Source organism: Onychostruthus taczanowskii, unplaced genomic scaffold (assembly GCF_017590055.1).
Source record: "Onychostruthus taczanowskii isolate IOZ18803 unplaced genomic scaffold, ASM1759005v1 scaffold57, whole genome shotgun sequence".
NCBI classification, from domain to species: Eukaryota; Metazoa; Chordata; class Aves; order Passeriformes; family Passeridae; genus Onychostruthus; species Onychostruthus taczanowskii.
In genome coordinates this window covers 117654-143143 of record NW_024503346.1, presented here as the reverse complement: position 1 = coordinate 143143, position 25490 = coordinate 117654, and the positions used below count along the sequence as shown (strand labels likewise).

Below are 25490 nucleotides of genomic sequence, written 5' to 3'. Positions count from 1 at the left end.
CTTTCAAGTCAACTGCCTTTGAGACCGTGGAGATTCAAAATCTGTCTTCATATATACGGACATGTATCTCACTGGTGCAGGTCTGATTTGACTCCAGATACTAAGTCAATAAAGAAAATGACAATTCTGTTAGAGACTTTTAAGTAGTAAAGGCTAGCAGCTAAATCCAGTCGTGGCTGTGGTTCAAACTGCTTGTCCCAAAGGGAGTGTTTGATTTTAAGGCTCAATACATACAAAACACATGGCATATGCAAGTTACATACTGCCTAACAATATCTGTGGTATTGAACAGTTACTATAGTAGAGACAGTGGTAATCAGTGAAGCTGGAAAGCAAGATACCAGATCATCTAGTTAATCTATCACAATGGTTCCTGCTTCTCTTAATATCTACAAATGTATATTTGTGTAGCCTAGCCTACAGTTGTACTTTTTACTTTATTATATTTTCAATGTAGAACAGGAAGCATGAAAAAAATGTTTAAATACAGTGCATGTGTGACTGAAGACAGCAGTAAACCAATGAGTGTTTGTTGTTGGTGAAGTGTGAAACTTGGAGCTGACTTAAAGCCTTAAGGAGCACAGGAGTACTGTTCTTCATCTGCAAATTACAGGTCCACTGGTTAATATACCAGTGTACCTAGAGAACCACTGTACAAGTGAAATACATTGTCCAAGTACCAATAGAAACATTTCCCACAGATAACTGTTAATTTCCTCAGGCATTTAAGAATGAAGAAATTGCATTTTTGTCAATTGACATTGCTTTAGAAATACACAAATAATAGGAAACATCCATGGACTTGCAATCAGAAATATGCCTTATGCACATTCAACCCATATGAACTGTATTACATTTGTGCACAATCTGTATTTGCAAGTGAGTAACTTCAGAGATCCCTCTTAGTCTCATTTTTAACTTGCCTTGTTGCAAATTAAATCATCAGTCATGAGATCTGTACCATGTTTTGTGGGATTATTTTATCCTTCCCTTTACAAATACAACTAAAACATGCCACTCATCCATACACATCACATGTGTATGTACACGTGTGGTATGTCAGTAAATCACAACTTTGTGACATTGTTGAAATTGCAAAGCTTCGTTAGAAATGAGGAGACAGAGAACCCTGGCAGTTTTCAGATCTTGAGGGAGTAATTTACTGATGTAATAAATTTAATTTTTTTCTGTCTGAAGGGTAGAGTCTAAACACCACAATACAGCAATATTGAAGTACTTATTTTACCTTTTTTTTCTTCAGCTAAAATGCTAGCAAGGGAGTGTTTTTTTTTCAGTTTGGCAGGCAGCCAGCCATTTCACAGTAAATAATGTGAACCCTGTCCTGCAGTGTAAAGCTGTACATCTTTACAAAAATATTCAGTCCCCTACTAGAGTCCAAGGAATCTTTGCTTACAAAGTGTCCCTGCAGAAGCTTCTACAGCAAGTAACTTGGCAGACAATTCTAAACTATATGAAGTACTTTCTCTCTCTGTCTCTTTTTCCCCACTGAAAAGACTTCATGTATTCCTCCTCAAGATGCTTTTCCTTAACATATTGGAGATAGGAAAAAAAAATTCTGCTAGTCTTACTAAAATGTCTCAGGTGCTGTCTTCTACCCAAATCCTGAAAAAATACATTCTATAACAATCTGCCAAGTGCAGTACTGTATCAAAACTGACACATGATACATTCAACTGCTCAGACAGCCCCACCGGCAGCATTCCATTTTAACTATGTACACTTGAAGTACATGACTGTACTATGCACTGAAATTAAGAAATTTCGTTTAGTTACCATCATCTGGTGTTGTAAATGGGTTCTTAAAAGGGTAACTTTTGGATACATATCATTCAGATCACTTCGACTACCAGCTGAAAAAGGCAGGATCAGTGTTCTAAGACAGAAGCTGTAGAAGGTACAATGCCAAGGAGTCCCGTTCTTACCTACAGCGAAGGCACTTTGTGTAAATGAATGCATCCAGACGGGTGGATTCATCTCCATGAACTGGACTGAAAAGGCAGACTCCATGGTATAGAGGGATTGTGTCTAAAATTATATCTGTTTTAGGGTAAATGTAGAAACCAATACAGCAAGTTATGCTTTTAAAGACACATAAAGTCAGAAAAGAAAAGTGATTTGTGAGCATGAGTGGGTAGCAGAAGGAACTTGATGACTCTGATTCTTCTGTCAGCACAGTGACTGCCTTTATATGTAACACATCAAAGGAGAAATCTAACTTGTGGAGGGCGATAATGAGGCTTTTTTTTTTACCTCTGTGTATCACCTCACACCTCAGGAAAGGCAAAGATTTACAACTACTGTTAAACATGTTTTTGTAGCTATCCAAAGAGCATGTTTTCTGCAGCTATCACTCCAGTACTGTCTCTCTGCACCTGCTCACTCACCCAACTCACGGCACAGTTCAATCTTTAGGACCCATGACAAAGCCCAGCTGTTTAGAGGATGGATTGCGTGCTTCCCCAGAACTGAACACAGAACTGATTAACTAATTGTGGTTGCAAAGCCCTTTGAAACAGAAAAGTGCTCTAAAAGCTACAGATTATTATTGTGAACACTTCCCTGTTAGCACTGGAGTTACCATCCATTTCCCTTAGTGTGTTCTGAGGAAGGGGATAGAAAACATGAGAATGCAGTTACCAGTTACCACAGTTATCAAAGAACATGCAAAAACTCACAGTTTTGGTAGCTATGTTTACACAAACGTATCTTGGAATCTAATGGACAACTACCTTACCTGCTGAAGTTTAGGCAGCTATTTCCTTAAGAACTTCTAGTACCTCTTGTTGCTATTGTTACTTTTCTGTTTTCCCCCTTCCTCTTACAGATACAGTTGTTTGACAGCAGAAGTCATGGCCCTGTGGGGTAGAAACTTAACATTCCGTTTACCATCCGCTGGCATTTTCAGTGGTTACCACTGTCCCTCCATGGTTTTGCTTGCTCACTAGTCTCAGCAGCTAAATGACATTTCAACTGGTTTCAGTTCTGCACCTTCCGACGTGAATTTGTTTGTTTAGGTAAATATGCTACACTGTCTAAATCTAGGCTAGCTCTTGCCACATTTGAAATAGCACATTCATTTTCATAACAGTTCCTGAGTCATCACTGGCACATAACCAAAAAAAAAAAAAAAATCCTAGTTTTTGACACTTTATAAAAAGTGGCAACATTACCACAGACTTGTTTTGTCTTTATAACAAAGCAATTCTTTATGACTAAAGCTCCAAGATATGTTTCTGACTAGTTTCTTCACTCCTGGGTTGATTTTTTTTTCCTCTGGGAACTTAACATACAGAAAAAAAGGAAAAAGAGGAGGTGGGTTAAAATTCAAACTTTGTTTTTGCATTCATACCCTGACTTCCCCTTGTATGGTTTTAGCTGGTTCACTTCAGAGAACAGTCTGCTTCAAGATCTGGATCTGATTCCCTGGCCCAAGTTTGCACTATTTGGATCTTAGAGTTTGCTTTTATCTTCACACTAGTATTTAATTACTGATGCTATTAATGTAAATTGATATATCTTTATTTGGAAAAGGGAAGTTGGCAAGAACAATCAGATTTGTTGGATTGATTTAAGGTTAATGGATCTTCCAAGACATTAGGGATTTAAAAAAAAGATTGTAACAGCTAGTGTATATCAATATTTTTAACTATGCTGAAAGCATCACCCTAATAGAACAGATTTCACTCAGCTTTGCATAAAGAAAAGATGGGGAAAGAAAATTACAGCATAACTATATGCAACATGCCCACAACCATAAAAACAAAATTCTTAGGGCAAAACTGGAGTGTGGGAATGGCAAGAGGTGGTGTTTCCTGAGCTTATTGTGTGTTAATGAACACCTACTGAACACAGAAAACACATCAAAATAGTTTTTGAATCATTTTCTTGGCAGTACCAGATCCTGAACTCCCATAATTAGGCACCACAATAATGTTTCATGAAGAAAACCAAGTTTTTCAGGGATACAGCGTTTTTCATCATGAATTCTGCAGAAACTTGTTCATTCTCCATCTTTGGCCTCCTGAACTATAATTGCTTGCAGCTTTACCTCTGCATGCAATATTAATGCACTGCTTAACCAATGAAAGAAAGGCTTATTCTCCAAATGACTTTCACGAAGGACCTTTGATGATTTTAAGATGTTTGCTATATTTGACAAAAAACACTGCCTAGGTTCTAAACCTTATTTTACACTCTATAGACTGCCAAATATCTGCTGCTTAGAATGAAACAGGAGAAAATGCTGTTATCCTAGAATGATGGAATGGTTTGTGTTGGAAGGGACTTTACAGATCATTTAGTTCCAGCCCCTCTGACATGGACAAAGACATCTTCCTGGTTGCTTAAAATCCTCATCCAGCCAGACCTTGAACACTTCCAGGGATGGGATATCCACAGCTTCTCAGGATAACCTGTGCCACTGCCTCACCTCCCTCAGAGTGAAAAATTTCTTCCTAATATGGATCTAACCCTGCCCTCTGTCAGTGGAAAGCCATCACCCCTTGTCCTGTTACTGCAGCCCGTTGTCCGAAGTCACTCTCCAGCTCTCGGAGCCCTTTAAGCAGTGGAAGGGTCACTAAAATCTCCCTGGAGCCTTCCCGTCTCCAGGATGAACACCCCTAGTTCTCCCAGTCTGTCTCCAGAGGGGCTTCAGGAGGTCCACACCCTCCTTGTGTTGGGAGCCTCAGAGCTGGATGCAGGTGGAATCTCATAGGAACAGTGGAGGAGGAGAATCACATCCCTTGACCTGCTGGTTGCCCAGCTTTTGGTGCAGCCTGGGGTAGAGCTGGCTTTGCCACATGTTATGATGCACAGTGACTGGATGCCTATATTCAAAGACATTATTTACTAGTTAATTTTTTAGAGATAAATAAATTCACAAAATACTGTTACTGATAAAGTGCTCTTCTTCAAGCATGACTATCGCAGATCTCACAGATGAAAAAACGATTCACAGGCAAGTTCAGCAAACTGCCCAAGGTCACATTCCAAGGTAGAGGCAAGTAAAAATACAGAAGAAAAACCCTAAATTGATCTTGCCCTATTAATATCCATGACAGACATGCATGGTGTATGCATGCAGAATTTCTCATATTGCTAATCTATGCAAAAAGTAATAAAAGGGTAATTAGCAAGCAGAAAGAATACATATTTTAAAAATGTATGCAACTGCCTTTGCTCTAGTCATTTTGTAAATTAAATCACTTAAAAGAGAAATATTACTTTGGGACTTGAGACATAAGGTTTTATATTTAACAGCATTTTTATTATAGCAATGGACTGAGACAGACTTACCTGCCTGTACTTTTAGACTTTGCCAAGATTTCTTGTACAATTGAACAAGTTATTTGTATTTTCACTGTTTCAGAGGTCAGATGTGTGCCTACATATGTAGTTTTATTTCCAACCATCCTTTGTCTTTCATATATGATGACAACATGAATATGTAATTTTTTATGCATGTATTTGATACCTAGGTCAATTTGTTTAAGCTGTTAGAAGGAATTTCTATATATTAATAAATCAATAATAACATTCTTGAAGTAGTAAGACAAAACCTTGCATTAATGTTAGATACAATATCTCACAAAATTATTACGATCAGTCTTGATTAGAATATATATGGGAATAACTTAGGCTTGAGAACAGCTTTGTAAGATTAATGGAAGATTCACTAGCCAATTTATCATTCTGGTAATTATAACTATATAGAAATCATTCCTTAAAATATCTTGTAATGACAAATCATCCTTTCAGATTTAGAGGCATTACACATGCATATTGAGGACAAAATTTCATCCATTTGGAGTCTCACAAGAAAGATTGCAGTCACTTAATTTTGTGTACTTATTAGAGTTTTTTTGTAATAATAAGATAAAGCTCAGCTTTGCTGAGCCCCTTTAATGCAAAGATATAACTTAGTGGGCAAGAAACAGATCCTGTCTTTGAAAGTGTCTATTTGGAGTAACATACTGAACCACTTACAAGCCATGTCATAACAGCATTAGTATAAAATACAACTGGTTGGCTTCCAGAAATATTTTTTTTTATAATAAAAGGGCCTATGATTAATTTAATTGCAAGATTATCCATCTTATTTGACCCTTTGACATTCAGTCCATCATAAAATTGACTATACATCAAATCCTCAAGTTCTGCAAATTGTGTCTGGTCCATACTTTGATTTTAAATCCATAATTTGACACTGTTCTGGTGAGATATAAGAATCTGACAGTTTCAAGAAATGGAAAAAAAATAAAAAGCCAAAATAGAACTTGTGTTAGCCCATTAAAGAAATGCACGTTTTTTCCTTTACACAGCATGAATCTCAAGATTATTTTCTTAACTTTAAGTTATTGAAAGTTAAGATAAATTTGCATCTTTTTCTTGATATGACTTCCTGAACATATTACTCTAGAACCTGTTGGAATAAGGTTAGTGTCTTAGTCCCTGGATTTTCTCTGCAGAATCGACAGGAAACATAGGCTCCTGGTTAAAAAGCATAATCAGAGAGGTTTGTAACAAGGAAATTGTTAACACAAAAAGAGAAGTAACACAGGAACTATCGCTCTGCTTTCGTGAAATTTTACACCTGCGCTGTGTCTCACTTACTGTTGCCTGGGGTGGAGACCCAAAATAAAGGACTGTGCCCATGGACTGTCCTCATGTTTGTGGGGAAACCCTCCCGACTGGGAACGTGAGAGGCTAAAACTCAAACCCATTAAATAGTGAAAGAGACTTGACTCTTTTGGGAGAGCTTGCTCACAAGAGACGTCTAAGTCCAAACACAGATAGATTTTAGCCCTGTTTCTCGCACTGAAGCAGGAGGAGACATATTTCTCCGTGCAACATTCCATGTGGAGAATTCCGGTTATTAGGCGGGAAGTGCAAAAATTTTATCAGGTCGGGACTTTATCGCCTGCACACCTGAGGAGGCTCAGTCCCACATGCAGCTCTTGCTCCCTGGCATCCCCGTCCCTCTCGCTGCCCCACCTGGCACTCCTGAGGCGGCTGTCCGGGCGGGCGCCGAGCGCCCCGTGAGGGGAGCCCAGCGCTGAGGGGAGAAGCAGCAGCCCCGGGATGGTGCGATTCTTTCGGGGGGGAAGGAGGCGGAGCTCGGCCCCAGCCCCCGAGATGCACAGCGGGCAGAGTTCCTTGCAGGGGCCGCGGGCTCCCTGCAGGCTTCCCCCTCCTTGGCTGCGCTCGGGCAGGAGCCCCCGGCAAGGGGCTGGGGGAGGCGCCTCGCAACAGATGGTTCAAGCCGGCTCCTGGCGCGGCCCGCATTGGCCAGCGACGCGGGAAAGGGCGGGCGGGTGCGCCGCAGTGGCGGCTCCGCGGCGGGGGCGCAGAGCCCACAGCCCAGCTCGCTCGCCTCCCGCCGGGGCGCCGAGACCACCTCCGCTGCGGAACGTTGGTCGCCTCTCACGGCTCCAGCACCTGTGAGTGTCCGCCTGGCGAGGCTGCGAGCCGTGCCACATCCACGCACAGCCGGCCAGGGCCCCTGGGGCTGCACCGGCGGTGGGGTGGGAGGCCCTGAGGGCGCGAGGCCCTGAGGGCGCGGCTGCCGCCCGCGCTCGGGGCCGGGAGCCGGAGCTGCCGCCTCCTCCAGTCTGACCGGCGCGCTGGGGAAACGGGGAAGGGCTGGGGGGATTCTCCCCCGGGTGGGAGACGGAATCTATGCCGGGGGAATTTTTACCACCTGTAGGTGAGGGGAACCCCCGCTCCCTCTTCCCGCTCCCCCTTTCCCTTTATTCTAGCTTCATCGATGCAGAGCCGCTCGTAGTGACTAATTACCGGGTTTCGGTCCTCGGGGCTGAGTGGGGAGCGGGGGACGGACTGTCAGCTGGGAGCTGAGATGCGAGGAAAATGACTTGCCCAAGGTCAGTCTGTGAGACAGTGGCAAATAACGTCCTGTACTAAAAACTTCTGATTTCTAGCCCTGTGCTGGGCTGTTCAACAGCCCTGAAAGGCACCCGGCATAAATCTGGCTTTTGTTGTTGTTGTTGTTTTGTTTTAAAATCATGTATGGCTGTTAAAGCATGCAGAGGTGCAGTATCTGTGAGATCTCCTTTGTTTTCTCCAACCTTCAGACATGTAAATGGATGCATAAGTGATTATGCTTTTCTGTGACTAATGCTAAATTTAGTAGGAAATTAATGGTAAAAATACTATGTTTTTTCCAAAACTTTTACCATGGCAATAAATTGTTTTGTTTTTTCTTTCCCCTATTAATAGTGGATGTCTTCTTATACCATCTGAGAGTTGTGAAAAGCCCTTAAATTGGTTAAGTGGCAGTTGCATTCCAAAATTAATCTGCAGTGCAATTGCAATTGCAATGAACTTTATTCTCAGTGCATGCAAGATATAAGGCATGGCAGGCCATGCTTTTAGAACTTATGCACTAGAGTACAATGCAGTTGAGTTCTCCAAAGGATGCAACTGCGCTGTTTTTGTACTAGCTACGTACATAGCGATTCTCTTTCCTCCTCTGTCTCCTCTCCAAGAATAATTTCAGTGAGTTTGCATGAAGATATTCTGTAGCTTATCCCTGCTAATGTTTAGTGTTTTCTTTGAATATCTCGTTATGTGAAAGTAAAACTGACACCTATGAGCATGTTTTTTAGATTTAAAGTATTATTAGAGTAGTCAGAGTCAATCCTTTTTATAGACTTTAACTAATCCTTGCATTTCATAAAATGTTCTACAGCAGTGAAACATGAAAGTCAAAATGTGCTGTTCACAAGCTAAACTGTCCTTGCTACTGTCTCAGTTTAGCTTCTCCTCTTGTTTCTTTTGGGGGTGAGGGGGTAGGGAAACGGAACATGAGCAAAGTTAAATGCTCAAAATGTTAGTGTAAGTAGGACAGCTTTATTTTTAATCTCTGTTAGGGAGTTAGGTGAACTCTTCAACACAAATTGTGGAATTGGAGGCCAGGTTTCTGGTACCACAGGGTTTGCCTAGTGTGGATATTTGTCATTTGAATTTGGAGGGGTTTATAGGTGTTTGTTTTGGTCTCATTTAGAAAATAGAGTGTAGTCTCAAATTCTTTATTGGATTTTCTTTTTTTTCCCCTGGACTTGGATATTTGGAAAAAAAAAAAAAAGACACTTTTAATTGTGCTTCTGTTTTGGCTATATATTATTTGGTGGGCTTTTTTTGCTGCTTTGTAGTTGTTTCTTTTTTTTGTTTTTCTTCAATAGATTCCTTGCAAGGAGTCTTATTTTGGGCAATTTCTAGCTGAAAGCATTTGTCCGTACTGCAAAAACTCATTTAATTAGTTTCCTCTTTCACTACCAGCTTCTCCCTCATTGCTTCTAAACGTATAGGAAAATGTCTGTGGGTTTTTTTTACCTAAGTAGTTGATATTACTTCATTTAACAAAATGTTAAGTTGTAATGGATGATGTTTTGCTGTGGCTATGTTTTGCTTTTAAGAAAGTCTATGTGTTTCGCTATTGTGACTTCCTTTTGAGCATTTCTGTTATAAAGATCTCAGGTTGGAAGAATTATGGTTGCTTATCTACAAACAGTAATTCAAACAGGATTGGTGATATCAAATTTGCAAATATAACTGATATATAAATGAGTAAGAGCTTTCTGTGTTGTGAGAAAGAAGGTGATAGAATAAAGCCAACACTTTTGCTGTGTAATAGAAATATGTATTTTTGAGATGCTAGATTTAATATCTAATCTCCAAAAACTCTACAACTTCGTGCATGTTTATATTTTACCTTCCCTTCAAAATTGTTTTTACATTTGAAAGCCAGATATCTCTAACTTACTTGTAGATACTTACTACATCTTCTCTACTTACTTGTAGAGAGCATAAAATGCTATAAAATTATTAAAATATTTTAAAAATAGTTGTAACTCCTCAGTGAAGACTTTTTTCCTCTTAACATACGTCCTTCAGCCATCTGAAGATGTCTTACTGTGAAATTTAGAATTGGGTGAAAGTAGGATCAAGAACTTCTACAAACCCTTTTAAGATTTCAGTGAGATCATACTTCTGGGTAGAATACTCCATGCCTTTGCCAATTTTCATGAAGAGTAGTCAGGCTGGAGTGGGCATAATGGACAGTGACATATAGGCTGACATGTAAAATGGATGTTCGAGTATGCTCATGTTTTTGAGAATATCTTGGGTTTAATCTAGTAAAATCATTATGTAATTTTTAATTTAAAACCTGACAGGCTTAATTAGGCATTTACTTTGTCTTTTTTTGTTTGTTTGGGTATTTTGTGTGTATGGTTTGTTGTTGTTGTTGGGGTTTTTTTTTTTGTTTTTTTTTTGTTTTTTTTTTTTGATGTTCGGGGTTTTTTTTGTTTTCCTGTTGCCCCCCACTTCCCACTTATATGAATTTCTTATACACTTGGATTTTTGTTTACCTTTCGGAAATTGTCTGAATTTCTCCATGAAGTTTGTTGCTGGTTAACTGCCTCTCCCTACCACCCTTCCTCACCCTTCACTTAAATGATGCGTGGAAAGAAATTTTGAAATGATAGTACAAGTTCAGTAAAGGAGGATTTCAGCTAATTAGTGGCTGACCTCTATAGGAAGAAAATGGATGTGTAATATTTCTGAATTCTATAAAAATGTTATTCTAGTTTTTCTCTGTTATTTTGTATTTCTGTGTGTGTTTTCTAGCATTAGTTCACCTTTCACAGTAAAATCAGAATAGCAGCTCTAAGTTCAGCGAGTTTCAGCAGTTTGTGGAACTGAAATAAAAGTTCTGATGAGTAATCACTAGTACTGATTAGCCATATTTAATGGATTGTTGGCAGAGAGTGTCAAAATAAAGTTAACCTATCAGGCTATTAGTTGTTGCTACTGTGGTGGATAAAGCTTAGTTAGTCCCTTGCTTTAATTACATGTGTGAAAAAATTTAATGGAGACCATTTGGTTAGGAAGTTTTATATCAGAATCAGAGAAGCTACTAACACTAAATTTGAGCTCTTAATTTACATGTTTGTGTATGCTAAGCAGCTTCATCCTCATCGGTTAGTGTGTAGTTAGATGCTATTCTGCATTACTAAATACACTTCAGGCAGCCTCTTAGAGCAAGGTGGTTGGCGCTGAGCACAAAGCATCCATTGGAAACCACTGTTGCAAAGTGGTTTTGATTTAAAACACGCCTAAACCAAGGTCAGAATTTTCCAGTATGCTGAGTGTCCTTGTAGACATGTGTGCGTAGCAACAAAATTGAAATATCTTGTTGGCACTGGTGTGTAGCACATATGTCACTAATCCTAATGAGTGTAGTGTAGTTATGTGGTGTAGTATTAACCAGTTTTTCAGTTGTGCTTTTGAATTTAAAAAAAAAATCCCCAAATCAAACCTGAAATAAAATTTGAAAGCATCATAGAATAAGGACAATTAAAGGTCTTTCAAACCTCTGGTCTCTGTTTTTAAAAAAGTCTGCTCTGGATTTATCTCAGTGACTCAGTTAATTTGACTCTTGATCACCGTCTTAATTTGTATTTTCTGGTGAGAAAAGTCTCACAATTAGCAGATCAGGATTTTAAAACACTCAACCACAACATGCCAGTATTTATGCTCTTGATTTCAGCTGTTTTCTATCCCTTTCTTGTACACTGTGAGAAAATGAACTGTCTAGTTTTGATTTATTTTGCACAACACAAACTAAGCTTATTAAGTTCAAGTCAATTAAAATGAAATGTTTGAGCGTATGTCATCTTCCCAGAAAATTGTATTTTGTAATCCTGCGCTTCACTATTCTGACAGGCTGAAGAAATGTTTCCAGTAGAGGAATCAATCAGAAGAAATGAGTCATCATCTGTGGGGAGTTGAGGGGAGGAAAAAAAAGGCAAAAATAATGTCCTCTATAAATTAACTTAGCTTTGAGTGAACTTCTGCTACCTCTAGAAAGTTTATAACCTAGAATAGACCCTGATACTGCAAAACAGTATCCAAATTGTTGTATTCACCTTCTGTACTTTGCTGACACAGAAGGGAAGATCATTAGCTGCAGAATCTTTGATCCCGAATTCTGTTCCTATTTACAGCAGCCTTAGGAAGAATGTCTGATTCCTCTTGGTTAAATGTGTTTCCAGTGTTGCACTGTGTTCTGAAGGGAATAGTCCAAGTTTACTTTTTCTATTATATCGTCACTAAAGAAAAAACTGTTATACTTGTTCTGTGTTATCTTCTTTCCTTTGTTAGCATGTATTCTGCAGAAACCACGAATAGAGAAGTTATTGTACTTCAAATGGAAACTTCTGTGGAAGATGTCAAGTATTCTTTGTGGTAGAGCCTTAAATGGAATTCCAAGGTGAAATTATTTACTGCAGAGAGGAACTTGTTTTATTTCTAAAGTAGGATTTACTAATGATATTTCAGTAATCCTATTAATGGTGCGTAAGTTGCAGAAAATGCAAGACTGAGCTAAAAATCACTTCAAGTACAATGCAGTTCACTGCAAATTCTTCTGATCTTTCAGACTTCTACTTGAGTACATTGATTTTTCTTTCCTTCTTTAGAAAGCCTTGTGTGGCAATTTCAAAGTAGCTAGTCTCTTTAAGGGACAGAAAAGAGGAGAGAGAGCATGCCAGAGTAGCCACTTTCCTAGCTTTGTTCATGTTTACATAGTTGAGAGGCACATTATTATCCATTTCTAGCTTACTAAAAAGGCCAAGGATGTTGCAAAATAAGGTTTCAAGACTTTATTTTGGGGTGGGTTTATGAGCAATGTTATCATGCATGTTCTGAAGGTGCTGAAAACATATTTTGCGCAATGGAGTACCTCAGTTTGTATCAGCAGAGATTGGAAAATAACTTGGCAGGTATTTTATTGGTCTACTTAAAAAAATACCTGTTGAAGAATCTCAAAAGTAAAGATGCCACTGTAAAGGGTAAAGTAAAGGGCTACGGCAGATAAGTAATGCCCTGGCCTACTCCGGTATTCTTATTCTCAAGGCAGTTACAGAGATCTGTCAAGCTCAGTGTTTTCTCTCTTGTTGGAGCTGATAATAGGTGCTTTAGCATGTTACAAGAATACAGATGTAAAGAGGTATGATACTGAGAAGTCCCCATGGCTCAGCAAGTTCTCCAAGTTGTACTGGGTTTACATGTCACAGTTAGTAACCTAACCCTTGATGGAATTTCTTTGCCTATAAATGTATGTTTTCACTAAATTGAACCTGTGTTACTGTTTTGACAGTTTAGGGTTGGATTGTACTTTTCACAAAGATTCTTGAAGCTTTCTTCTGGGTGGTAGTTTGCAGTTTTGAGCTCTCTGTTGAGTATGGATCAGTAAGGTGATATGAAGAGAAGGGAGCTAACTTGAAGATATGTGCATAACTATGATTAGAATACGATTGTTTTGGAAAAACAGACAGTTGGAAAAGAGTGGAAATTGTTAGAAAAATGTCGGGCTGAAAGATAACATTTCCAATGAAAGAAGACACTTAATGATTCTCTGTGACTTAGTTTTAAAAAAAACAGTAAGACTTGTTAATTTAAAACTACATTCTAAGTCCCATGTAAACTTTGTATTCAGGTGCAGTAGCATTTAGAATTGCTTATCTGATGACCTCTAAATGTGTTTAGTATATTGTGAAGGTTATTGTGTTAAGTTGGAATATGGTAAGGATTTCTTTGACTCTTAGTAGTCATAGAGCTGAGACACTTAATAAAACTAATTTCCCAGGAAGCCTTTTATGGGTTGATTTACTACTGTATTGTAAAAAGATGTCTCAGGAGTGTAATAACATTTAGCTGACTATAAATTTTAAATGTTACTGAACATTCCACATCATCTCTTGGAGGATGGGGGGAGAACAAATTCCAAACAATGACAGTAAAGCATATGGAGTGGAAACTATATTGTACTGGGGGATTGTAGCAGCACAGGGGTTTAGATGGTGGAAGCTGCTACCTACTTCCCAATAAGCATCTCCTGTGGAAAAGCCACTTGGGTCGGCATTCAGGCAAAGCAGTCAAGTCCACACACCACACTCACCACAGCTAGCTCGGCCAGGAGAGGCAGAAGGGCCTTTTGTATGATGAGTTCCAGGTTAGTCCAAAGGCTTATTCCAGCACACCTAAAGGGAATCAGGGACAAAAGATGTGGCTGTGTGTTGTGCACAAGGTTAAGTAGGGGTCAGCAGCCAGTGATCTGAGGGCATGGGGGCAGCACAAAGGGCAGGGAAAAGGGCATTGGCCTACAGGGAAGACAAGGCTGGCCACCAGGGGTGTCAGAATCAATGAGGAAACGGGAAAGGAGAAACCCTGAGACTTAGGGACATATGGAGAACGTAAACTGGTGTGGATCGCAGTGTTGCAAGGTTCCACGGGGAAGTCTTTTCTTTCAGCCTAGGTGGAGACTCTATGGTATATTCTTCCAGGGCAAGGCCCTGTGGATTTCCCTGAGGGGTTCAAAGGATTCCACAGGGGATGATTTGCTTGGTGGTTCTGCTGATGTCTAAATGGTATTATGTTTTACATCATCTGCTCTAGAAGACCTGTGCTGCAGAAATTGTACGTTCATGTGATTATGAATAGTACTACAGAATGGAGTTTTGTTGAACACTGATTTTTTTTTCCAATTCTGATCTTGATGCAAGTTTTGGCAAGAGAACTCATGAGCCACATTTCCATAGCTCTGCATGAAGTAAAGAAAAGCATTAGGTTTATATGTTGCTAATGCAGGTGCTAGATGTCTCTAAATTCTAGGAGAGCTACACACTTGTAATAAAAAATTTACTGCAGAGAATTAAAGGTCTTGAAGTGCTTGCTTAAATCTATTTATTGTTTTATTCTATCTAATCACTGTTTCAAGGCCTTAAGACCAATCTACTTAAAAAAAGTAAATTGACCCCACTGGTTTGAAATACATTATACAGGATTCTTGATAATTCATGCAGTCTTTCAAAATCCTCTTCTTTAATGTAGACTGATGCCTATCTGTAGGGTACACACAGGTTCTAAATGTTTATTTAGTACTGCCAGTTTTGCAGCATTTGGGCTACTGGGCTTCTCCTGTTAGAGCTGCTGAGGTATGTTGTTCATAAGAGACTCTATTGAGACGGAATACGTATATATGTTATTTAGGTGCTGATCAAACTCATTAAAATGTAATGTTTTGTGTTTTTTCTTAACCCACGTGACTTTTTTTTTTTTTAGGCTTGTTTCTTGCCAATCCTGTTTTGGAGGAAAACCTTTGATGTTTAATATTCAGTATTTGTGCATGTATTCAAATACTTGGATTCAGAACCATTTACGTTGTATGCATGTGTGTGTAGACACTGTTTTTCGATTCATCAAAATAATGTGACATCAGTTAAAAATGGTATGAATCATGACCGACATGGTGCCCTGGTATCCAAGATACATCAGCACGCTGATAAGTTACGTGCTTTCCTGCTGTGAGAACTGGTTGCTGTATTTGATTCTTTAGCCGAATACAAACTAAATTAAATCTGCAGTGACCTATATTGTGCTATAGCTAATGACCCAGTTAACCTCTGGTTAATTTTCTGTTTCTTGGTGTCCTGGGAACAGGGAAATGTTTATTTCAGTAACCACAAACCTTTAGAAATGTGCCACTGGCATTTATCATTCCAGAGCTCTGTGTTTTAACAGAAATTACCTAATGGGCCATGGGGGTCTGCAGAAGTTGTAGAATGCCAATGAGGAGCTTTCTTTCACTTTTCTTCCCCCCTGATTTACATGACTAAGCTTTTAGCTTTTCTTGATTTTGTTTTTGTTTCTTGAGTATTGATCTGCCTCCTGTGGAGGAAACAAACTGTTTGCCTAAAATGCAGGAGGACATTATTGCTGGCAGCTTCCCAGGAACTCCCCTCTTTTTCATGCTTTAAATTATGCTAGAACCAGTACAGAAGTTGGTAGGAAAGTTTGCAACTGATGCAATTCTATTATTGAATGGATGTGTTATGCAAATAAATCTGAATATAACCATAAAGTAATAAAGAAGTTCTTATCTAAGGGCAGATCTGAGTACCATTTTCTCATGCAAATGGGATTCTCTGGCACCTGGGTGGGCTCATCCATGAAGTTCTTTTTGAGGAAGTGAAGTTATACAACAATCAGCTAAAAAACGTGGAATGGTTATTCACACCCATTCGTAGTAGCAGTTCATTATGTCGTAGATCTGTTAAGTAATGCATAATCCAAAACAACCTGAGCATTTTCTGACAATTAGAACATTGAGTGCTTACAAGGTGAGGCCTCGAGAAACAGCTGTTCTAGAGCCAATCCTTTCTGCGCTGTCTGCTCCTTGAAGTTTTTATGAAAAATTTCCTTTGGAGATAAAATCCTTACTTATTTTTTGTTTTGCCTGTGGCAGCAACAAGAACAGCTAGAAACAACTTCTTGAATTCTCTGCAAAAAGCAGATGTAAACACTTCTACAGCAATCCTGAGTCCTTTGTTGTCCATGTAGAGAGATGGGTTTGGCAGGGGAATGTGGAATTTTGGGCTGTTACAGGACACTTGTTCAGACACTTGTTTTATTTTGGGACTTTTTATGACATAAGAATCACTTCATGATGATTATATGTTACAAATATGCAATATCTAGAGGGACGGGATAAATTTCCATTAACAGATTCTTGGGAACTTGCTCTGTTCAGTCAGGTGGCTTAGAGCACCACCCCAAGTAAGGACTACCTTTGCTCAGTGTATGCCATGGGTATGTTCTGCAATTTTGCTCGAGATCATCTACCTGCACCAGCTAGGAAGAACTGACATACCCTTTTATCTGTCCTCATTTCCTTTTTGCCTGTAAAACACATTGAACATGATAAAAGGTTCCTGAGACAGGACTGTACAAGCGGTGTCGCTTGCTGTGAAACCACTACCGTCCAGTTGGGACTTTGCATATATTCTGCCTGGTGGTTAAACTGATTTTCCCCTCTATTTTAAGAGTATGTATGTAAAAGATCCACCACATTGAATCCTACTGGGCACTGCAGCCCTTCTCCTTTTCATAAAGGTTTAAAAAAGAAGAGTGAATCTATAGAAATAATACTAAGTTGTGGTTTGTTATGTTGTTACAATGTGGCTTTGTGCCTAAACTTAAATGATGAAAATGTGTCCTGTATTTTCCTGGGATTTGTGTTTTGGTTTTGGGTTTCTTTCTTATAGCAGCAGAAAATGTAGAATATCAACCTCTGTCTTGGTTTCTTGAAAATGAAGTTGAAACAAAAGGAATTTTAAATTGTGAGATATTAAATCCCTCTCTCTTTACTGACTGGAGCATCTTGAAAATGAGAACTTTTTCTGTCAGTCATCTCAGACTACAGGGAACTCTATGTATAAAGGCAGTTAAAGTGCTCCACAGCTTAGTCCCTGGTCTTTTCTTTTTATGAGCTTATTCTGTCAGGGTCTGTTAGTTTTGGTATTGTTAGCTGTTTAACAGGATTTCAGACTTGGTGGTGGTCTCCATGGGTCCTTTCCCTATTTCAAGTCCGAGTATTCCTACTGCTAGAGGAAAAAACCAACTGTGACTGAGAAGATTGGAATTACACACAGTGTAATTCCCTTATTCATAAATTTATGAGGGAATTGATTCTCTTGGCTAGTGGTTGAAAAGAAGCAGATTGCAAACTTTTTAAAGAGTATGGGAGTATGCTTTTAATGTATTTCAAATCCTAAGCTTGGCGATATCTCTTGTGATTAAAAAGAAATCAATGGGAGAAGTTATTCCTGTATAGATATATTTGATGTTTCTATTAATTTGTACAAATGTGCAGTTGCTGCTGTTAAGCAAAACCAAACTTTTTCAGATCAAAGGCTGAACCTTAATTCCTTCAAGACCAGGTAAGAAAAATGTACTGTGTTCTACTTAATGTTCTCATGTGGTATGTGTTCAGGTTGTTTTGTGAGTAAAAGTAATTTTGCTCTCTTGTTGATGGGGCAATCTGATGTCATGCACTCATTTATCACAAGTAATTTCTGAGTACCTCACAGTGCAATGAACTGTGATTAACTTTTTAAGGTGAAGGTAGGGAAGCATGAGAATGACAGAAAAAGGAAAGTGTTAAAACATTTCTATAGTATTTCAGAAACTTCAGAAAATATCTTCACTGAATGTGACTCTCATTGCATGTGCCTTTGCAAAAAGGGAAAAGATTTTTTAAAATGTTTCACATGATCACCAAAGATTTTATATACTACTTGATGAATATCATAATAAATAACATCTTGGAAATGCTTCTGTTTATAGAAAAGAAATTACCTCTGTAATGGTTCTTAATTTCAATTACTTAACTGAACTTGTCAGAGATTCCCCTCTTGTTTGATTTCTTTCTTCAGTACACTTTGACACTTGCAGGAAGGTTAATTGCCACTGCCTACATTGTGGGCACTTGAGCACATTTTAGATACTACTGCTGTTTGTCTCAAAGGACTGAAAATACTTTCATAAATATTCTATAATATAGGAGTGGTATGAAGAAGCTCATCTCCTATATTTATGCTTGAAAATAGTTCTGTTTGAAGTGTAAACACAAATGGAAAAACCAGTAAACCAGTGTAATTTTGAGACTAGATTCATATTTAAAAGGCAAATATGTAAAAAAAAAAAGAGTTGAGTTTTGATCTTGTAAACATGACTGTAAGTTGTCTGTTAATGACATTCATGAAACTAGTTGTTTAGCCTAATGGATATAATTTCAAAACCCTTCCTCTCAAAAGTTGCCATATGTAAATTGCCATACAGCTTTACGGGTAAGGACTACAGGAAATTAGTGCTGGTTGTTTGTGGGTACTGATTCCATTACTATACCCAAGATCTGAATATATATTTAATGCATTGAAATGCATCCTGTTATGGTTTTCTTTTTAAACAATATACCTAAAAACTCTGAAACAAAGTGTCAAGCTTTTAATTATCTGCCCCTTTTTCTCTTTTCTCCTCTTTGTGCTCCCCGATTGTTGTGAGAAGGGCAACAATTCATCTGCCAAGTTGTTTTCAACACAGAGTGCAGAATTCAAGTAACTTCTGTCAATCCACTTTTCTTCCAGGAAGAATTTAACAAGACATTGTGATCTCCCCAGGTACTGCAGATGCTTAAGCCTGAAAAAAGAAACTTCCGTTATAGCACAGTGTTTTCCTAAACCAAACGCAATGCTAAAGTCTTTTTGAGAATGTTTATAGAAAGAATGAAGCATGGCTGGGTTGAATTTTATTGCATTAGTTATTGTTGTTTCAGCCCTTGAATATATATAGAATAATTTGGATTTTTTTTTCACCGTCCAACTGTCTTGATGCCTCCAGATGTCACTCTTCTATAACACCCAACTGGCAGAGTAAAACTCTGCAGTTGGAAAGATTTCTGTATGGAAAAAATATTTTTCATTTGGAAGATAAGAAGACAGGTAGCTGTTAAACCTATGAGTTTAATACCAAATTGAATCTACTTATGCCAGGACAGGAATAGAATATGGCATTAATTTGGAGTCAAATTAACTTCAGTACAGTTGCACTGATATAATACCATAGGAAGAGAAAAGGCATTTACTCTTGCCTCTTTTGACTCTTTACATTAGCAGTTTGCAGAGACTAACTGTGTGAAGAAAAGATCCCAGTTTGTCAGCCTGAGGGAAGGGAAGTTTTTTATGCAGAAAGAAAAAAGCATTAGTTTGTTTTGTGGGTCTGACGTGTTGGCTATCCCCAGATACAGTTCTGAAAGAAAAATGGCTATTGGCCATGCATTTGTTATTAGAGATTGAAAAGTGGAGAAGGAGGTGAGTGTGTGAGGTTAAAAGAAGGTAGCAGAGATTGAAATAGGATATTTCTTCTGAAGGACATGAGAGAAGGTACATCTCTGCACATTTTATGCCTTAGAGGGAAAACTAGAAGGAGTCATCAGAGCTATGAGCAGATATGTATATGAAGCTGAGCTTTTCCTCAGCTTGAGAATATGATACAGTACATGACGTTAAAAAGAAATACTGCAGTGTCTAAATAAGATATGACTGTAAGGTATATACCTCTTAACTGACTCATCTGCTATGACAGGTCACAACAGTAGGAAGTTTGTCAGATGTATGGCACAAAAAAAGTTTTCAGAATGAGTTTGGTGGTAGTGCTGAAGTCATTAGAGGCAAACTTTATCTGCAGGTGTAAATTGATAATTTCTAGAAATGAACAATGATGGATGTCACCTGTGTAAGTTGGCATGCTTTGGCTGAACATGTAGTACCAGGGTGATAAAGGATTTCACCTTTTTCTGTTTACTTGCACCTGTAAACTTATGGGCTGTTTTAGATGAGTTCTGAGGATAACATGCAACAATAGAGTTCATGATAGACTAATTAAAAATGTGTACTATTTCAAAAATTCTTCAGTGGGTGCTTGGAAATTGAGTGAAGATATATGCATTGCTAGCCATAACAAGTTTCGCTCGTCAATTTATCTTTCATTTAGTCATCTCGTCTATTAAAAACAGCCCTGCGTCTAAAGAGAAAGGATCAGTTAAAGATGACTGGGACAAATTGCGCTGTCTGTGACACTTGTAGAGGTGAATTTGTTTGCTTGTTTAACCAGGTGCACATTTGTTATGCAAGAATTATGGTTATTATTGTGCTTGAGGGCAGTCATTTTAATGAAATATAGTACTTATATCAATAACAGAAATAGTGAATTATGTCCAGGATCTTTTGTCTCATTCAGTACAACACTGAACCCAGTGAGGGGTGACTAGTCTTAAAGTAATCTGCAATAGTGTTCCGGTGAACTCCAGATAGGAATAAGTTAAATCCAGTGTATATATTTGTCTACTGAGGTAGCAAGCAAGTTAGCTACTCACATCTTTTTTTATGGATTTCTGACCTTGTTGAAGTTGAACAATTCATCTGACCTTTCATCCTCTGTGAAAGGGGAAATATGATTTGGTCCAAAGCTGACATTTGTAATACATCTTCAATGGGTTTTGATGCAATTGAGAAGAGAAAATATTCTAGTACAGTGTGAGGTTCTACTGGGTAAATTGAATGGGTTGTACTGTGCATAGTTAAAAGCACACACAGGTTGTAGGCTCTCTTAATGTTTCTATGTCCATTGGACAGAAAAGAATGGGGCCAATGTGCTTCAGAAAAATAGTTAATGAGACTAGGGTATGATGCTTTAGGCCAGAAAGATTCTTTGCTTTGGAAGAGAAGCAGAAACCACTGACACAAGGAGCTTGATGGTTTTGAGGAAGTGGATTGAAAATATGAAGAGAGAACAGTAAAAACAGAGGGACTGAACTTCACAGGTCTATAGATCAATGTAAGCTGTACTAAGCAAAACACTGGAATATGATTTGTGAAGCATCACTAATACTGGCAAGGGGATGAACTGAATAATAATCTAATATGGGGCCCAGTCTGTGGTTATACCCTTCATTTTGGGCTGTCTGTAGAGCTGAACAGAGATTAGTGATACAGTTTCTTTCTGCTTTATTTTTGTGCCCATGAGCTTTGCTAACATGTTTTAATAAAAAGCTGAAGTTGATCTTATGTGCTGTTTCAGGTTTTAAGCCTGAGTGTTTATGCTGCCTTCTAATACTACCTCAGAGAATGGCATTTATATATTTCTGAGAATATCTATGTAAAGGTATAGGCCTTTATTGAAGAAGTGTGTAACCTCTATATTTGCTAATTTTAGGTAGATTTTTTTCCTTTTCAAGGCATCTGAGTGTCTTCACAAAGCACTATGAAGGAACAATTAGTTGTCAAAGCCTTACTTATGAACAGAACATAAAAATGATCTGTTTATTACCTGTAATATCATGATTTGTTTCCTTGAACAGTAATTGATGTCATGATGTCTATAAACTTGAAATCGTGTTATCTGCTTCTGATCTTCTAACTCGCTACAGTAGTACAGATTCCATCTGTAGTGCAAGAATTGTCTAGGGACATAAATTACAGCAATTAAAATTACCTAGAGGAGAGAGAATGATGCATTATTAATTGGCATAGTCATTAAAGGGCTGAAAAGAACTTAAAAGAGATACAATGCCAATACTCAAGCACTAAAAGTGACAGGCGGTGTTCAAAGACCAGTGATTGTATTCAAAGCCTAAGGCCATTAAGACACAGGCAATTACGTGGAATTTTATGACTGTGGATAAAGATCACTCCAACATACTAACCATATGCTAAAATGGAAATTTTTTAAGAATGGTGCTGTTCAGATGCCTACTCTGCGGACTGGAATAGTAGTGCAATTAATTTCAACCAAAAGAATGTGTTGCACTTTATTTTAAAGAAATTGGAAAAAACAAAGAATTGTAAGGAATTTCCATCTGTAATTTGGTGAATTTGGGCAGAAAATTAACATTTTTCAGCATTAAATATAATAATCTGAGCTCATATAAAGAAGATTAAATCCTGGTACACTGAAGAATCAAGATTTAATTAGGAGTCTCTTTATACCTCAGAAACAAAGTCGTGCCTGTGTCATGCTGAGAAATACAGCAGCGTGAGTAAGAGGCTCATGGTAATGTTGCTGTATATCAGCTACTTAATTTTTCATAAAACTTACTGTCAATGAGTTTGCAATTTACCTGCGTCAACTAATTTGCTTTATTAGAATAATGTTTGTTTTGTAAAATAGTTCACTTATAGTGCTGTAAATGGGGAAAAAATGGGGATAGTATCTGCTTTTCGTGAGAGAACAGTTTTAGTAATTGATTTGCAAAGCAAAGTAGACTTCAAATACTGGAGGTGTTAGGACAGTAGTTTACTTTTTGATTGACAACTAATGGGACAATATATGTCTGCTGAGTGGAGAGTTAAAACTCCAAAGGAAGCATTTCAAATTTTCTTCATCTAAGGGAACCTTGGGAATTTCTGGCTTTTAAAAACTTGCCAATAGTTTCTTCTTCTACTTGCTAAGAATTCAGATTCTAGTTCATCTCACTGTCTACTCTGAAGTTTAAACACTGAATGTGATTAGCTTTGCTGAACAGATGTCGAGTTGAATGGCCTCTGTTGATTCAGAGAATCTGAGTAGTGTCAGAGTTCAGTTACTATGCTTTCAGGAAAGCCTCCTGTTGCCAAAATTAGCTTTCTTTTTTCTGTTTCCAATTTCTATGCCAGAGTCTGCATCAGCATGCAACTGGACTTAAGAAAAGCATGTATGTATAGCCACTGAAAGAGGAATACAAGTGTACAGCTACATCTTCTCTAAGCCACCCATGCACTACTTGCTCTGTTAGCAAGTTAAAGGGGGCTCCCTGTTTGCCTATATTAGACAGGTACCTTTTTGCCTGAGTGAATGTGTTTGACCAGTTAGTATCCTTCTGGATACCAAGAAACAGATATACTATGACTCTTGTCTGTTTAGCCATTGAGCAATGGTTAAAATCTACCGTGTAACCTCAGAGACAGCAAGAGAAAGGCCAGCTTTACCTCTGTGTTCAGTGTAGTAAAAGAGTTTCCTTGTTCCAAGTTTAATGATTCAACACTATCACTTTGAAATGGCTTTATTATATTCAGCACTTTATTATTTTAGCTTTAGATACTTTGCTATCACATCCTCAAAACTGCATTGGTTTGAATTAACTGTCTGGTAGTCAGAGTGGCTATCTTATGATGCAGTGTGCTTTATTATTGGTTTTGTTCTCCTGGGATGTTTCTGTGATTCAGTGCATGATGCCAACCAGAAATTGTGGAATTCAAGATCTCTGGGGTCTAAGTAACTAACAAACTTCCATTATTCCGTTCCTATCTTCCATTAATTTTGCTGCTCTTTTCAGACTGTTAGGCTGTGTGGCCAACTCATTGCCTGGAGTTGTAATCATGTCAATCATTAGAACTGAACCGGAATGGTGAATATTCATTTCAAGTCATATAGGCAAATAAGTTTGGCTTGTGTATTCAAACACCGTTTGATGTCAAAAAACGGAAATATGTGCCCACAAACTCAACTTTGTTCTACTCTGCTTCTTTGGCTCAGATTTCCTGCAATGCAATGTAAAATAAAATCAACTGCATGAAACCCAAGCAATCAAATGCTTCATTACTTAAACACTAACATTTTATACAAAATAGTAGTCCAAATTCAACTGGTTTTACTGGAATTTACTGTTCCTGATTGGTGTGAGCATTGAGCATTTTGCTTTAATGTACTCAAATTATGAAATATAACAGGGTGATAATTGTGTTGTTTTTTCAGTGTAGTTATATTCCACAGCATCTGACTTTGGCACTACTTTGCCACATAGTATCATAAAAGTAGTTATTGTCTCCTTCTGGGGCTGTTTTTTTTGTTAGTAGGGAACTGAAAATTGTGCATAACATGAATTGGTAGGATTATTTGGATGAAGACACTTGTATTTTAAAAATTAAATATAAAGGTCACAAATGTGCTGTGAGAAACATTTGTATTATTGATACTCTTTTTTTAACTGGGGTGTGGGCAGAATAAGGAAAAATTATAGATAAATTTGTCTTCAGTCAGTATGTGGTGAGCAGTAACCTTTTTATCAAGTTGCTTATAGCTGGGGAGCCAGTTACTTCCCTGCCATATCATCAAAACTCCTGCACTGGAGTTGGTCGCAGCAACTACGAGCTATTCTAAGTGTCCAGACAAAGTAAAAGATCTCATGAAATGGCTGGCTTGAAGTAAGGTTGAAAGGTGATGCTAAACTTTTGTGATGCCTGTCAGAAGGGTTGAGTATTGCAGATGTGAAGCTCACCATGTTCTGAGTAAATAGGAGGCCCTACTGCTCAGAATTGCTGGAAATAATGATAAGACTAAGGAAGAAAGAGATACCAGCTAAGATCTTCGTACTATAAATATAGGTTTCATTTCATGTTATTTGAAACCACAGTTCAATGGTAGCAATTATAGGGTACCATCTTACAATTCTCTTGACAACAGACCATAGGACATAGAGCACATATTCTTATTACAGAAGAAACAGGGATTACCTCCTGTAATTGCATTGCTTGCTGTCCCTTATTTTGTAAGAACTTTGGAATGTATTAGTGTCTCTTTGAGCTTTTTCTGACAGTTTGACATTGTTGAATTTTGACGAAAGACTATACAATTGTTTCCTAGGAAAAGGAAAAAAAAAGCCTTTAGGATGAAAAAAATCATTTTCTTTTGTGTGTGTGCTAAGAACTGTTCTCATATGGAATAGGGACTCAGCTTGGCTGAGGATGTTGTGGGACTGGTCTTTCTGATTTAACAATCTTACTCAAGCACAAAAACTAAAACCAGTGTTGGTTATATGATGTTGGTTTCATTTGCATGCCTTGCAGCTTTCTGGGGAGGGAAAAAACAACCTGACAAAACAGCCCCCCCTGCCTTTTTTTTTTTGTAACTTAATTTTCTCTTCTTTCTGCTTTTTGACCAGTTAGTTTTTGCGTATGCTGTCCTTAAGAGTGAACTCAGCAAAGCAGAGTTCAGAAGACCTTTCCACCAATATTTCTTCTGATCCACCAAGACACTGAACCCCCCCAGAAATGCAATCCTTGTATTTTGTTATT

At 38.1% G+C, this 25490-nt stretch overlaps 1 protein-coding gene across 2 annotated transcripts in view; it reads left to right on the top strand.

Annotated features, from left to right (window-relative positions):
* The first annotated feature begins 7276 nt into the window (after window positions 1–7276).
* SULF2 (sulfatase 2) overlaps window positions 7277–25490 on the top strand; it is a 78591-nt gene continuing 60377 nt past the window's right edge. The window contains exons 1-2 of one of the 2 annotated variants that reach the window (XM_041417930.1): window positions 7277–7460; window positions 7779–7901. The gene's annotated coding sequence lies outside the window, so the exon portion shown is untranslated. The remainder of the gene's footprint in view (window positions 7461–7778; window positions 7902–25490) is intronic. The other variant, XM_041417931.1, reaches the window with a different exon arrangement.